The sequence below is a fragment of the Drosophila mojavensis genome, unplaced genomic scaffold (genome assembly GCF_018153725.1).
Source record: "Drosophila mojavensis isolate 15081-1352.22 unplaced genomic scaffold, ASM1815372v1 contig_72, whole genome shotgun sequence".
NCBI classification, from domain to species: domain Eukaryota; kingdom Metazoa; phylum Arthropoda; class Insecta; order Diptera; family Drosophilidae; genus Drosophila; species Drosophila mojavensis.
In genome coordinates this window covers 1,846,860-1,864,105 of record NW_025318897.1, presented here as the reverse complement: position 1 = coordinate 1,864,105, position 17,246 = coordinate 1,846,860, and the positions used below count along the sequence as shown (strand labels likewise).

The 17,246-nt window shown below is 43.8% G+C and overlaps 1 long non-coding RNA gene across 1 annotated transcript; it reads left to right on the top strand.

Annotated features, from left to right (window-relative positions):
- Positions 1–15,277: 15,277 nt before the first annotated feature.
- Positions 15,278–15,796, top strand: LOC26528099. Its single transcript, XR_001448869.3, has 3 exons — positions 15,278–15,370; positions 15,456–15,535; positions 15,592–15,796. It is a non-coding gene; the product is annotated as an uncharacterized LOC26528099 (long non-coding RNA).
- The last annotated feature ends 1,450 nt before the right edge of the window (positions 15,797–17,246 follow it).

Below are 17,246 nucleotides of genomic sequence, written 5' to 3'. Positions count from 1 at the left end.
AGTGAAGTGTATATATGTATGTGCGCATAGACGAGTGCGCATATGTATATATATACATATATATGTGCATGTGAGACAATTAGTTAAGAGAGGGTGAGCGGCGGAGTGTATATATGTATGTGCGTGGGTGCATGCGTGCGTACATATGTATATACATGCGAAGCGCTCAGTTAAGAGAGAGTGAACAGTGAAGGGTACTATGCGCGCATAGGCAAGGGTACATATGTGTATATGTATGTGAGAAAACAAATTGAGAAAGAGAGAGCGATCGGTCAAGCGTATGTGTGTGATTATGCGCATATGACACTGGGCGATTTTTTTTTTTGTATGCTTGCGCATGCGGGTGCGTGTATGTGTGTAATTATGCGCATGTGACACTAGGCGGTTTTTCTGATGCGCATATGACACGAGGCGATTTTGATCGCGGGAGTGGACAGTAGGCCGAGACCAGTGAAAATAAAACAAAATAAAATAAAATAAAATAAAATAAAATAAAATAAAATAAAATAAAATAAAATAAAATAAAATAAAATAAAATAAAATAAAATAAAATAAAATAAAATAAAATAAAAGAAAATAAAATAAAATAAAATAGAATAAAATAAAATAAAAAAAACAAGTGAGAACGTTGCAGTCGGGCGTTACCGACTGCGGAATACTCATTCACATCCCATCAACAATTTAGTAGTTAAGTTTCGCTCTTCGCCCCAACCGGGCGTAGACACCTCATTTTTGGTCAGTTTTTAGAACGAGATAACAGTACCCTAACTGCAAAGTTTGAATGCTTACTCTCAAATAAAAGTGAAAATTACAGAGTATTTTTCTATACGCCACGCCCCTAAAGAAGCGTAAAAATTATTTTTTGGGGAATCGTAGAGGAGGCTACTCAACAATCCAAATTTGAAGCTTCTAGCTATTATACTTTAGGAGATATAAATTTTTGCGGTTTGCCACGCCCTCTGTGGGCGGACATATATCCGACAAAGCTTTTTGGTCTTGGGTGATCAGACCGAGTATATATACAAAATTTGAGATCTCTGGCATCAATAGCGTTAAAAATATAGCAGAATTCGAAAAATCACTATATCTTCAGGTCCGATTTGCCACGCCTCTAATGGGCGTAGACTTTGTCTTTAGCCTTTATAGAATCATAACATTAGCTGACATGCAAAATTTCAGCTTTCTAGGTTTACAACTTTAGGAGACACAGTTTTATCCGATTTGCCACGCCCCCAATGGGCGGAGATATATCCGCCATAGCTCGTGATCTTGGGTGGTCGACGCGGACCTACATACCAAATTTCAGCTTTCTAGCTCTTCAACAAACATGATTTCTGGTATATCGGAAAATGCATTTTCCGATTTGTCACGCCCCTAGTGGGCGGATCGGGAAAATTTTAACACTTTATAAATCGGAGATATACACGAGTATGTGTTCCAAATTTCAAGTCTCTAGCTTCAATAGCGCCGAAATAGATTGCGTTCATACGGACAGACGGACAGACGGACGGACGGACAGACGGACATTGCACAAAACCAATATACTGATTCACTTTCGTGAATGAGTATAATAAAATAAAATAAAATAAAATGAAATAAAAACGCACTGGAACGGAGGGAAGCGGAACATAGCAAGGTTAAGTAGGATAAAGCGAAGCGAAGGAAAAGCAAAGAAGATATAGCGAAGCCAAGTCATGTGAAGATGAAGTGAGGCGATATGAGACAAAGTGAAGAGAAAATGCAGCAAGGAGAACTGAAGCGGAGTGAAACAGAATAGAAGCGGAGTAATAAAGTAAAGGGAGATAAAATAACGCGGAATAAGTAGAGACGGGAAAGTCAAGTAAAGGAACCAGAGTAAAGAGAAGAGGAGTAAGTCAAGTAAAACGGTAGTGAAAGCAAAGCAAGTTGAAGCGAACAATCTGGGATAAAGGGATAAAGTTGAGTCGGATGAGCGAACGGAAAGTGGAAAAAAAGGGAGGGGGAATAAGATCAATTAAGAAGTAAAATTGAAAGAAAAAAAAAAAAATGAAAGAAGGTAAAATAATCTAAACTAGGTTAAGAAAGAACAAAGAAAAGAAATAAAACAAATTAGATTAAGAAAGAACGAAGGAAAGAAATAAAACAAAAGAGATTAAGAAAAATAAAGAAAACGTAATGAAACAAAATATATTAAGAAAAATAAAGAAAACGAAATAAAACAAAATACACTAAGAAAAATAAAGAAAACGAAATAAAACGAAATAGATTAAAAAAAAAAAAGATTAAGAAAAAAAAAGGAATAATACTAAAGAGAACGAAATATGTTAAGGCGAATAAAGAAAGTAAAGCAAAACTAGAATAAGTGCAGAAAGGCAAGGAAGAGGATAATGGAATAAAATAAGATAGATTAAGACAGGAAAAGCAAACAAAATTGTATAAGATAAGAAGGAGGGGAAGAAGACAAAATTATAATATATAATATAAAGGAGTAAAAAAAAAAAAAAAAAAAAAAAAAAGAAAAAAAAAAAGAAAGAAAAAAAAACAAAGAAAAAAAAAGAAAGGAAAGAAAACAAGGAAAAGATATTAGTATAAGCGAACAAGGAAGCATCAAGACAACAAGGCATCAACAATGGAAGGAGGAACACCCCATACTTCGGGGCTAAGCGTCGGCTGGGTCTATCAGCGCTGTAAAGAGGAGTTGATAGCGGTGGCACGGGATCTGGGCCTTGAAGATGAAGGCCGCGTGGAGGATCTCAGAAAGAGGTTGTCGTCATTCATCCAGGGCGGCAACTATTCGGTGGAAATCAAAGGAAGACTGGCCGAATGGGAGACACGTTTCTCTTCGGGAGGCGCGGCGTCGAGTATGGGCGGCCGCGCGTACCAGAAATCAGAGCCCGATTTGCGGAAGATCCAGGAGAGTGGTTCTATTTCGGCGGCGCCGCTGAGGCTTAGCGTGCCGACGGCGAGCAGCGTGGCTGGGAGCCGGAGGGACGAGAGGCCGAGGGAATCCGGCAGTGGTGGCGAAATGAGGATTGAGCGACAGGCTCCAGCGCTCTCGTTGCCGCCGGAGAGGCACCCACCTTGGAATATCGCCGAGCAAGTGAGAAAGTGGGGAATGAAATACGACGGTCGGTCGGATCCTCTCGGTTTCATCGAAATCCTGGAGGAGCGAGCCATAACTTATGGGATCGAACTGGACAGGATGCCGAGGGCGCTGAGCGAGGTGTTGGTAGACAAGGCGGCTAAGTGGTTCCTAACTTGTGGGCTAAGAGACGTGCCCTGGATAGAATTCAAGAAAGAGTTCTTGGATTTCTTCTTACCTCCATAATACCTCGAGCGTCTGGAGGATCAGATCCGGGCGCGCCGGCAACAGGAGGGCGAACCCTTCAAGGACTACTTGATCGAGTTGCGTTTATTGATGCGTCAGGCTAGATACAGCCCGGCCCAAGAGTTGAATAGGGCCTACGAAAACGCATCCCCGGAATACAGGCTGTACGTACGGAGGCACGATTTTTCATCCCTGACCCAGCTGACACAGATGGCTGCAGAGTTCGAAAACGTGAGGAATCAACAAAGAGAACGAGGGAGGAAGGCAACGGTGGAGACCGCCTGGCCTAAGCCAGCGGAGGTGCGACAGAATAATCCCTTCCGTGAGAAGATGTCTGATCCCCGGTCTGGTGGACAAGCCGGGGGGCAGAAGGAGACGCCAGCGACGACACCTTCGACGGAGGCAACTAGCCGGATGATGGCGCAGGACGCTGGACCCAGGCCGAGTCGGGTCTGTTATCGATGCGCACAACCTGGACACTTCGCGCGGGAATGTCGTAACGCGCCGGTGTTGTTCTGCCGACACTGCGGGCAGCGAGGCCGGACTGCGAGGGAGTGTTGCGAACAGGACGGTGCGGGAAACGGCCAGGGGCGCCCTCCAAGAGAGCGGAGCGGCGCCAATTAGATACGGAAGACGAAGAGAGGTACCCGCTCCGAGTAAAGGAGTGGAAGATCGTCGCGACGGTGACGGTCGGGGGTCAAAGGATGACCGCCACGATCGACACCGGGGCCACGCGCAGTTTTGTCAGCGAGGATTGCGTGCGCCAACGGACGATACGAGGCGAGCGTTGCCAGGTGGAGTCGCGAATCAGGCTGGCCGATGGATCAGCGCTGGACGTGACGAGAATGATGAAAACGGACGTCTGGCTGGAAAGACGGCGGAAGCGAACCTGCTAATAATGCCGACCATGCTGGACCATGTCATCCTCGGCATGGATTTTCTATGCGCCATCGGCACTACGGTGCGTTGTGGCAACGCGGAGCTGGAAATGAGGATGGTGGACGACGTGGGAGAAGGGGCGTCGCCACCGAGTGAACGAAGAGGAGAGAAAGGCAGCAGCGGTTTTAGAGAGCAAGGCCAGCTCGCTAAAGGACATGTGAAGGAGTCGGGCCCAGAGGTGTCGCGCAAGGCCGCGACGTCGAAGGAGGATCCGAGGTCGGCAATCACGGTGTCGACAGTCGGCGTTCAGGAGGCGTCGAGCCAAGGCGCGCCGCCCGACAAGAAAAGAGGTGAGAGGAAACGGACGAAGAAAAGCGGAAATAAAAGGAAAAGAATGAATGAAGGAACGCCGAGGGAGAGACTTGGAGAGAATCTTCCGGCGACAAAAAGAAATGAAGAGAAAAGAGGCGAGACACTGGAGTATAAACGGGGAGCTGGGCCTCCCGCGAGAGCTGTGAAGCGGACCCGAGGAGCGGCCGCCGGAGTTCAGGTCGGTCAAGTTGGAGAAGGAAGGTGAGCCCGGAGGCGGCCTACCGACGAGAGAAGAATCAGAAAGCGAGGATGAAAGAAATGAACGATCCGCGCACAGTAGCAAGGAGTGGCCGGAGGAGTTGGAGGAGGAACTGCAGGAGTTTCTAGAAGCAGAGCTAGCATTGTTTGAGGACCTCAGAGGCGTGACGCACATCGCCGAGTATAGTATCCGGATGAAGGACGACAAGCCTTTGAAGCAAAGGTACTACCCTAAAAATCCGGCTATGCAAAAGTGATCGACGAGCAGGTGGACGAGCTACTCCAAGCAGGGGCGATTGAGCCGTCGAAGAGCCCACATAGCGCACCCATAGTCTTAGTCAAGAAAAAGACTGGAGATTGGCGCATGTGCGTAGATTATCGTCAACTCAATGCCCACTCGATCCCGGATGCGTACCCGTTCCGCGGATCCTGCACATTTTAGAGAGGTTGCGGCACGCACGTTTCATATCGACGCTGGATCTAAAGAGCGGGCACTGGCAGATCCCGATGGCGGCGGATAGTAGGGAATATACGGCGTTCACTGTGCCAGGCAGAGGACTGTTCCAATGGCGAGTGATGCCGTTCGGTTTGCATTCGGCGGGGGCGACATTCCAAAGGGCGCTGGATACAGTCATCGGACCCGACATGGAGCCTCACGCGTTTGCATATCTAGATGACATAGTGGTCATCGGAGAGACAAAGGAGCAGCATGTGGCCAACCTGAAGGAAGTTTTCCGGCGGTTGCGGGCAGCCAATCTGAGACTCAACAGAAAGAAATGCAGGAGTGAGGAAGACGGCAGCACGACTTGCGCAAAGGTACTATTGGCCGGGCATGTTCCGAGATGCCGCCAAGTACGTGAGGTGTTGCGAAACGTGCCAAAGATTTAAATGCGTGCAACAGAAGCCGGCCGGGCATATGCTCACCAGGCAGGTGGCGGAGCCAATGGCGGTTTTGTGCGCAGACTTCGTGGGACCGTTGCCTCGTTCCAAGCGTGGGAGTACGATGTTGTTGGTGTTCCACGACGCTTTCGCTAAATGGGTGGAGCTGGTGCCATTGAGGAGAGCTACTACCGCTCTGCTGCAACTGGCGTTCCGGGAACGTATACTCAGCAGATTTGGAGTACCCAGGACATTCGTTTGCGACAACGGCGTACAATTTGCAAGTAGGAGTTTCAAGGCGTTCATGGAATCCTTGGGGGTGACACTCCAGTACACAGCGCCTTATTCGCCGCAGAACCCGACGGAGAGAACGAATCGCACGGTGAAGACAATGATAGCTCATTATATCGAAGGCCATCAGAGCTCATGGGACGAGCTGCTGCCGGAGATAACGCTGGCCGTCAATTCGAGCGTGGCCGACTCCACGGGCTTCACTCCAGCATTTCTGATGTTTGGGCGGGAACCACGCCTACCCGCCGCTTTGTACGATGAAGTCACTCCCGGTTCGGCGACTAGAGAGACCCAGCCCGAGGCCAAAGAAGTTAAAATGAGAGAGGTTTTCGACATAGTGCGCAGTAACTTGCAGCGAGCATCAAAAGATCAAGGCAGGCACTATAACTTAAGACGGCGTGACTGGAGGCCAACGTTGGGTTCGGCAGTTCTGTTGCGACAACATCAACTGTCGAACGCGGCGGAAGGATTCGCGGCGAAACTGGCGCCCAAATTCGACGGCCCTTACAAGGTCGTTAGGTTCCTATCCCCCAACGTAGTGCGCCTAACGAAGGAAGGCGAACGCAAGAGAAGGGTGGCCAACATTGCACAGTTGAAGCCATTTCATCAAGGATATGAGGAAATTGACACGATCCCGGTAACCGAGACCGGGGAAACGGAGAACGAGGAGCGAACTCCGCTGTCCCCAAACAATAACGAGAAGACGGCGGCACAGGAGGACCCGCTTCCGGGTCGCGGCGGGGGGACAGTCTTATACGGTGACTGTCAATTCGTCGGGAGGCGTGGTAATTTCCCTGTCGAAGTAAGGGGGGGTGTAAGGCGGCATTTTCTTGCCCACCTTACATGTTTATAGCCTAAGTAGACGTTGAAATGAAATGGATTTTGTTGCAGATTTTGATTTGGTAGATAGTAAGGTTATATTTTGAAGTGTATTATTAGAATAAGAGTTAGTTTGTAAGGGTGGATTTCGATATAGATTTTGGTTTACATTTTGAAGTCATTTATAAGTTGATAGGAGTTAGTTGTTATTAGAATAAGCGTTAGTTCGTAAGGTAGCACTGGGTAGTTGATAATTAGATGTAAGTGCCGTAGCGATTAGCCTTAAAAGTAAGTAAAATTCAAATAGTTGAGCGCGCGCGCGCGATCAGCAGTGCAACCCGGCGGCTCGAAAGCTCGTCGTGGTGAGCTGCACTGCTGGTCGCGTGGTGAAAGCTGCAGAGGCGAGAGGAAAAGATCGAAAGCTGCGCATCAGTTTTTAGTTAGTTTCGAGCTCCCGAAGCGAGCGGACGCGACAGCGAGAACAAAAGGCAGCGAGACGATTTAGCGAGTATAGAGGACAAAGGCACAAATAAAGTAAGAACATGTATAATGGGATTAACTTGCGTGTTTTATTCAGATCTGGTTTGCCAGCTAATTCCCCAGTCCACTAATCATAACCACCATAACACTACTAACTGGTAGTTTGAACGAGCTCACGACCCGTTCGCCAGAAGGTTAACACTCTGGCAGTAAAACCGCGTGGTCTTGAGCGAACGCCGGCGGCAACGCTGGCCGTTCCTCGATCCGCGGTCTACCAATCGTAGTAACCCCAGTAACAGTGCGCTTGATCGCATCACTCGATTGCGGCCGCCCTCCCGCGTGCGAACGCGTGGGCGTGGTCGGCGAGCTCAGGCCACGTGGTCGCCTAACCTATACGACTTCCCCCCCCCTCTCCCATTTCTCTAACTCAATACGTCCCGTAGCTACTTACAAATTTCTTGTGAGTTATGGCCCTGGGCAGACTGAGACTCTGACCCCGGCTGGAAAATAATGTAACCTTACACCGTTACTGTAGTTTTTTCAGATGACGCTCTCTTATTAAGTTATTCTATTTTAGCAACTGGATCAGCTAGACCAAAACAGTAGCGCGTGTGCTAAAGACAACGCAAGTTATGTTAGAGTAGGGGAGGTTCGACACCTCTTCGATGTTATTGTTTTTTTTTTTTTTCATACATATTTCTTTTTGTACAAAATAGATATTTTATTGGAAAGGAGCGAGCTTGAATGAATGGCACTAAATATTCTGTTTTTTCTTAGTCGAATAATTCTATAAGTTTAAATTTGTTTCTTCTTAAATAGCCCTCAAATACATATACGCATATACATACATATATATATATGTAAGTATGTATATATAAGTCTTCACGCATAGCATCAAGCATTCCAGCCTTATACACGCGCTAATTTGTATGTGTGTGTGTATGAATCTCGTTGCGATTGATTTGTCATTGCATTGTTTTCGAATTTCCAGCCGCTACACTGGCTTTTCTTTGCTATATGGCGTCATAACAATAAGTGGATTTCGTTTTAACTACTGCGATTCTAAACGACGCGGTGGTGCTGTAGGCAGAAGCGCCGGCGATCTTCATTTTAGTTATTTTGACAAACGTGCTATTCGGCTTGGGTGCGAGCTCAAATCCCGTGGAAAACTCTTTTTTGTAAATTGCAATTTTTTGTTATTTTAGCTTATTTTATATTTGTTAAATTTCATAAAAGTGTTTCTTTCCGTTTTATGAATATCTATTAAGCTTATTAATATGTACAAATGCATAAATAGATGACTGACGCATAAATATGTCGCAATTCGGCCACTATAAATGCCGATTGTCATGCCCCTAGTGGCCGTAGACTCCTCATTTTTGGCCAGTTCTTAGAACGAGCAACCGGTAACCTAAAATTTCAGCATTCTAGGTTTACAAATTTTAGGAGATACAGTTTTATCCGATTTGCCACGCTCCCAATGGGCGGAGATATATCCGCCATAGGTCGTGATCTTGGGTGGTCAACGCGGGCCTACATACCAAATTTCAGCTTTCTAGCTCTTCAACTAACATGATTTATCATGATATATCGGAAAATGCATTTTCCGATTTTCCACGCCCCTAGTGGGCGGATCGGGAAAATTTTATCACTTTATAAATCGGAGATATACACGAAATTTCAAGTCTCTAGCTTCAATAGCTCCGAAATAGACTGCGTTCATACGGACAGACGGACGGTCAGCAAGACAGACATTGCACAAAACCAATATACTCATTTCACTCTCGTGAGTATACAAATTAAAGATGGAGCTCTGTTGGTTTAGTTTTTATTATACCCTGAACCCATTGAAAATGGGAAATCAGGGTATAATGGTTTTGTTGAAATGTATGTAACAGGCAGAAGGAGGCGTGGCAGACCCCATAAAATATATACATTCTTGATCAGGGCGACGAGCTGAGTCGATTTGGCCCTGTCCGTCTGTCTGTCCGTCCGTCTGTCCGTCCGTCTGTCAGCATGTTTGAACGCGGATATCGAGCTTTGCTTTAAAAATCGATAACTACTCCCGATATTTTTATACCCTGAACTCATTTTCAATGAGACGATTTAGACCTGTCCGTCCGTCCGTCTGTCTATCTGTCTGTATACATGAACGCGTCAATTTCAGAAGATATAAGACCAGTTTTTTTTAAATGTCCGTAATTACAGCGCGAATATCAAATTAATCATTAAAAATCGGTAACTCATCCCGATCTTTTTTATCGATAAAAACCTTATCGAAAACCAGCTATAAAATTATATCTCCTACACCTTTATTGCTAGAGTCTCCAAATTTTTTATGTATGCTTATATGCAATTTATGCAATTTCGGTTTTCGTTAAAATTTACCCCCCACCCCTATATCCACCCCCTCACCCTCACCTTTGTAAAGGGCGTATTTTAAATACTAGAGACTTGTGCTTTGGCAAATACATGCACATCCATGTTATAATCATAATCTAAAAGTTTCATGTCCACAAAAAAAGTTATTAAACAATTAAGTTCTCATAGTAAGCGCACACTGCGCCCATGCGTGTTTATGCTTGTGTGTGTGTGTATGTATGCCTGTGTGTGCGTGCGTGCTTGCGTGTGTGTGTGTGTATGTGCGTATTTCTTGTGTAAGCTGAAAGACGCGAAAAATTATTGAAATAGCTATTACTCCAAGGCTTCAGGAGATCTCGTAGTCGAGCAGTCTCGACTAGAGCTTTCTTACTGGTTTTTGTATTTTTGTTGTATTTTTTATGTAATTATACGTGAATAAAAGTATTATAAATGATTTTCAATATTTTCAATTTATTAATTATAATAAAATAGAGAAAATTCAAAATATTGGATAGCTCACTTCCCATTGAGGTTATCAAATCGCCTCGACCAGCCTTTGGTGGACAACAAAGAGCTACGGGTGTTCTCCCAATTGGGAAAGCCATATTAGAATAGGATTGGGTAGTATGCCGAATCCCAGCCGTGGACCAGCCCAATCGCTGTTTCAGACGCCAATGGCAAAGCTGTGTTGTGGGTATGTGGGAACACTACGAATGTACTTTCGAATGTTAAGTCATTCAATGGATTCGTACGTGGCCGATATGGTAACTTATGACTCTACAGCTGCTACCTGGCCGCGACACTAGATGTTGCACTGCTCAACATTGGTCACGAGATCACCTTCAGTCGGATACGGATCTGTTATTGACATTACTTTTGTCACCTCATCCCTCTTCCGAGAAGCAACATGGAGCCACAGCGTTAGCTATACGGGCAGCGATCATACGGCACTCCTGTTCACAATAGGTGAGCCACCTGCCAGGGCAACAACTTGTAAAGGGAATCGTATCGGCTGGATACTTTTGATCCGGCGGCCTTTTCAGAGGCCATTCAGTCTCTGGGCACAATTGGTAATGCTGAGGCCAGAACATGATAATTGGTTTCCGGAAGGCTCGGTCAACAAAAGATGCGCTAGAAAAACTTGCTGGCCTGGCGACTTCCGCCATCCAAGGCACCAGATGGAGGCACGTGACGAAGCAATACTGCATCATCGCGACCCTGGATGTAAAGAATGCCTTTAACACAGCTAGCTGGGATATGATACTGAATGCGCTGTCACAATATAATATCCTTAAATATCTAAAAGAGATAATAAAGAGCTACTTCAGAGGAAGAACACTGGTATAAAACACGAGTGAGGGTCCCCAAACTCATACAGTGTCAGCTGGAGTACCCCAAGGCTCAGTGCTGAGGTCTCTCCTATGGAATATTAGGTACGACGGCGTATTGCGCTTGGAACTTCCAGCAGGTGCGATCACCATTGGCTTTGCTGATGATGTAGCTGTCGTCGCCATAGGCAAGGAGCTTTAAGATACAGCGGATATGTGCAGCGAAAGTATCAATCGGATACGAAACTGGTTGACAGGAGCTGGGCTCAAGCTAGCGGCACACAAAACCGAAGTCGTCTTAGTCAGCAGTCGCAAAAGAGTGGAAACTGCCAATATAAAGATCGGCAGCGTCACCATTGCGTCAAAGAGGGCGATAAAGTATCCTGGCGTCATGTTAGACACCAGATTAACTTTCCGCGAGCACCTATAATATGTGCATAAAAAGGCAGCTGATTCTTGTAGAGCTTTCTTAAGGATTATGCTTAACACACGGGAACCTAAACAGCAACGACGTCTTCTTCTAATGAGCGTCATTAGGTCTTTCATCCTCTATGCTGCGCCAATATGGTAAAGAGTGATGGCAACGCCGAGCTACAGCCGGGACATTTGCGCGATCTACAGACTGAGCGCAATCAGAGTCAGCTGCGCTTTCAGGACTATTTCCGCTGATGCGGCGCTTGTCATAGCCGGCATGGTGCCACTGGAGTACCTGGTCGCCGAAGCCGTGGAGCGGAATTCGCACGCGCCTGTGCGACACAACGCTATCATGGCGAACAGCATTGCACGATGGCAAAGGAAGTGGAATAGCTCAGCTAAAGGGCGGTGGACGCACAAGCTCATCCCGGAGCTTGAACCATGGGTTAACCGCAAACACGGCGAGGTTAACTTCTATCTTTCGCAGATCCTCTCGGGACATGGATGCTTTCGGAGCTATTTGAAGCGCTTTGGTCACGAGGAAACTGACGAGTGCCCCTGGTGCGGGCGAGGGCATGCGGAAGACGCCAACCACATCCTTTTCATATGTGGACGGTTCCTGGAGGAGAGGCGTCGTCTAGAAGAGGCACTGGGCTACTCTATCAGAGCAGACAACATAGTCAACGGCATGATGGAATCGGAGGAAGCTTGGGAACTAACAAGCACCTTCGCGGCCACAGTGATGATGGAGCTCCGCAGAGTCGAGCGAATAAGAAGACGAGCTGTCCCAGGCTAAGGTAGCACATAGTGCTTGCGAAGCAATGCTTTACCGCCGTCCCGCAAGCATCGCGCGATATCCATCCAAGAGATCCCCTGAACCCTTCGAGCAATAGCTATTTCAATCATTTTTTGAGTATTTCTGCTTACACATGAAACACGCGCACACACAAACACATACACACACAAGCACCCACGAATAAACACGCATGGGCTGCAGTGTACGCTTACTATGAGAAAATTGTTTAATAACTTTTTTTGTGGAGATATGATCTTCATGAAACTTTTAGATCGTAATTATAACAATAATATGCTAAAGCACAAGTCTCTAGTATTTGAAATACGCCATTTACAAAGGTGAGGGTGAGGGGGTTGATTTAGGGGTGGGGGGTAAATTTCAACAAAAATCTAAATTGTATAAAATGCGTATAAATATACATTCAAAATTTGGAGACTGTAGCTCCAAAGATGTAGGAGATAACATTTTATAACTGATTTTCGATAAGGTTTTTTTATCGATAAAAAAGATCGGGATGATTTATCGATTTTTAGTGATAAACTCGATATCCGCGCTGTAAATACGGACATTTTAAAAACAAATCGAAATTGTATAAAATGCATATAAATATACATTCAAAATTCGGAGACTGTAGCTCCACAGATGTAGGAGATATAATTTTATAGCTGATTTTCGATAAAATTTTTTATCGATAAAAAAAAAGATCGGGAAGATTTATCGATTTTTAGCATAGCTCGCAATTAACTGTTAACACTTTTTCGTTGTCTGCAAATAAATGTCTTTCACTGATACAGTCAAAAAAACTCAGACAGAAACTGTTTGTGTCGCGTCTGGCTTAGCTCGCTCGCGCTCTGAGGGAGACAGTTATTTCTGTTTTCGTTTCCTCAAGTCGAACACTGATCGTTTGCTTGAGTTAAATGAAGCAAACGGTAAGTTGCGTTTGTATGGGTAATCACGCGCGATTGCTGCGTTCTTTTTGTATGTATGTATGCGTGTATTTACATGCACACGAAGGCAAAAACAATTTTTGCTGAGTTTTTTAGTCAAAGTGTTTTTGCTGAGAGTCTTTGTGTGAGGGAAAATCGTCTTAGTTTTACGCGACACTCATGTGAGTGCGTCACACGAATTCTAAGGAAAACAAAGAGTGACGCTCAGAGCGAGACGTGTCTGCACAATTTTTTTGGTTATGATGCGAAGAAGAGCATAAACGAAAAAACGATCAACTCTCATTTGCAAGCTCTGATTTTTAGTGGTAAACTCGATATCCGCGCTGTAAATACGGACATTTTGAAAACAAATTTGAAGTCTCTAGCTCTTATATCTTCTTGAATAGACGCGTTCATACATACGGACAAACGAACAAATGTAGAAATGGACGGACAGACAGACGGACAGGGCCAAATCGACTCAGCTCGTCGCCCTGATCAAGAATGTATATATATATTATGGGGTCTGCAACGCCTCCTTCTGCCTGTTAGATACATTTCAACAAAACCATTATACCCTGATTTCCCATTGAAAATGGGTTCAGGGTATAATAAAAACTAAACCAACAGAGCTCCATCTTTAATTTGTATACTCACGAAAGTGAAATGAGTATATTGGTGGTTGTGCAATGTCCGTATTGCTGTCCGTCCGTCCGTCTGTCCGTATGAACGCAATCTATTTCGGCGCTATTGAAACTAGAGACTTGAAATTTGGAACACATACTCGTGTATATCTCCGATTTCTAAAATGTTAAAATTTTCCCGATCCGCCTACTAGGGGCGTGGCAAAATAGGAAATAATGTTAGTTGAAGAGCTAGAAAGCTGAAATTTGATATGTAGGTCCGCGTCAACCACCCTGAATCACGAGCTATGGCGGATATATCTCCGCCCATTGGGGGTGTGACAAATCGGATAAAACTGTATCTCCAAGATTTTTACAGCTAGAGCGCTGAAAATTTGCAGGTCAGCTGATGTTATGATTCTATTAAGTCTTAAGATAAAATTATAAGTTTACGCCCATTAGGGGCGTCACAAATCGGACCTGAAGATATAGTGATTTATTAAATTCTGCCTTATTGTGGACACTATTGATACCAGAGACCTCAAATATTGAATATATACTCGGGCTGATCACCCAAGACCAAAAAGTTTTGTCGGATATATGTCCGCCCACATTTTTCACGTTTTTTGAGGGTAAGCATTCAAACTTTGAAGTTAAGGTACTATATTTTCTACAGTATTAGAGCGAAACTTAACTACTAAATTGTTGATGGGATGTGAATGAGTATTCCGCAGTCGGTAACGCTCATCTGCTTGGTTCTTACTTGTTTGTAATTATCTTGAAAACGAACAATTGAGTAACATCATATTTAGCAATTATAAAGCTCACCAAGTGCTAGAAGAATAAAATAAAATAAAATAAATGTTTTGACGAAACGTACGTACGAATGTCACATTCGACACTAGAGAATTGCCCATATGTAATATATGGAAGTATCATTACCAGGAGAGGCAAGAAACCAGTGGGTGAGTGCCGAAGTACTCAGCGGGACGCGAAGTACCGACAACCAGTAAGAGAACTAGTGTTGGAGTTATGTTCTTAACAAAATGCTGTAAGCACCCTCTAGTACTGGTAACTGGTTCGTAGCAGGTGAAATCAGTACTTACTAGGGTACCACCATTACTTACTTTGTTGACCCTAAGCAATGCATTTCATCAGTTTGTTTCTTGTATGAAATGTCCGCAAATAGGGTCAATCGCCACCACATCGTTTACCTCGAACTAGTGAATTGGGTCACCATAAAAGGGCTAGTGACATGGGTACCCATACCACGGGTGGTGATGTGAGTACCCATGAGAGGGCTAGTGACATGGGTACCCATGCCATTATCCCTTTTATGGTAACCAATTCACTAGTTCGCGGTTGGTGGTGAAATGGGTACTCAATCCAGGGGTGGTGAAAGAATGAAAAAAAAAAGTTAAGTTAGTTTTATTTTTTTTTTTACTAGCTGGCCCGGCAAACGTTGCATAGCCTATCCATTATTTCTAGGTAAAAAATTGTTGAAAGCTATGTTGTTCAGGTTGGGATACACTCTGATTAATTTATTAATCGGATTTTCATTCAAGCACATTGTGGTAAACGATAGTGCTGCAAATCCATCGATGGAAATATCGATAGTATCGATGGACTTTCTTTTGTTAGATAGGTCGATGGAATTTTCTCGATGTCGATAGATCGCTGCAGACGCCAAGCCACAAGTAAGTTCATACGTTGATACTCAAATTATTATTAAAATTAGAATCTATTTTACACAAACAATTTGATTTATTTTTTAACATATAGCACATAGATACCTATTTACCACATTATTTAATTGTTGGCGGTTCCTCCACGGAAAATGGAACATTTTTTGATCCCATCTGGTAAGATTCATACAATTAATAGCAAACACGTTTTTTCTAATTGTTTTGGATTTTAGATAAAAGTGCTTCTTCGCCTGCAGACGCCAATAAGGAATCTTCATTTGCTGTTACGGTACACACTGAAAATATTGCGCCTCCGAATAAGCGAAAGAAATTTGAGAAATCTCAAGTATGGAAGTTTTTTGAAAAATGCCAAGAAAAAAACTTTGTGAAATGCCTGTTGTGTGGGCAGCAATATAAAACGAGCGGGAACACATCAAATATGCAAGAGCATTTAAAGCGTGCACATAATGGATCTCACGATAATTAATTTCAGCTTTAAGCTCAAGACTTTTGTGAAAGATAGTCAAGTTTTGTTTTTTAATTTTAAGTTAAATTTTAAAACTTGTTAATTACAGTCGAAATTTTTTTGTTTTTTAGTTATAAGATAAATATGAACCAAAGTTGATTTTTAGGATAGACTGTTTTGTGATGAACTGGAATACAAATATTATTTTTATGAATTAAGACGAAAAATCATGAATTGTTTTGAACTTACTGAGTATAAATGTTTATAAAGTTAATTTTTTTTCTATGAATTTTCAATAATTTTTTAATGATGGAGCTATTTTCGATGGAACCATCGATACTATCGATGTTTTAATCCATCGGACTCAAACAAAATCGATGGACGGTCCATCGATGGTTTTGCAGCACTAGTAAACGACATTCTTCGTTTTTTGGTCAGGTGCAAGAACAAATAATGCGGATGGTTTGCCAACACGTGAGCATGCCACGTACAATTGACCATGAGAAAAACACGCATTTTCTAGATTGAGGCTACAAATAGTCAAAGATTGGCCCTGTGATTTGTTGATCGTCATGGCGAGGCAAGACAAATCGGGAATTGAATTCGTTTAAACTCAAAGGGCATATCTGTTGGGATCATCGGAATCCTAGGAATAAGAACTTCCTCATCTTTAAATTTTCCTTTGAGTATCGACGCGTGAGTCACATTGCTCGTCAATTTTCATATCACCAAACGCGTTCCATTGCACAGTTTTGGTTGGTTTAAATTTCTAAGCATGATAACTACCGAGCCAACCTTCAGTTGTAAATTGTGCGGTGGTAAACGAAAAGCAAACAGAATGAAATGTATATTAAATTAAAATGAAAACAATGATTGATTTTACCATTATTTTTTTTTTTTTTTTTTTTTTTGGGCTGAGGTAGGAAAAAATGCTTTATGCACCGTCAGTCATGTCGTCACTTTGACCGGTGTGTCGGACTGCATAACTGCTTACCGACTAAAAAATCCTCCTCTTCTGGGGCTCAAATCCACCTTGGAACCAGGAGATATCCCGCATTAACCTTCAAGGTGGAACCCCATTGTGTGCTCTAAATGAGCGTTGCCCTCTGTGTGCCTGCGTCCAGGTCATACTTCTTCCGCCGCAGAACCTTTTCGGCGAAGTCATACACTTTTTTCCAAGCGTCTATGCTGCTGCACATTTGCTGTACTAACGTCTCTACTTTGACTTCACCTACTGTTTCTGCCAGGTCGATTCTTTCTTCCGACCATCTTTTGCAATTGAAGAAGGTGTGTTCTGCATCGTCCATTGCATTTTCGCAGTAAATACAGCTGGATTCGGCAGTTTTCCCCATTTTATTTAGGTACTTTCGAAAGTATCCATGTCCGGAGAGTAGTTGTGTCAAATAGAAAGACGTTTCACCG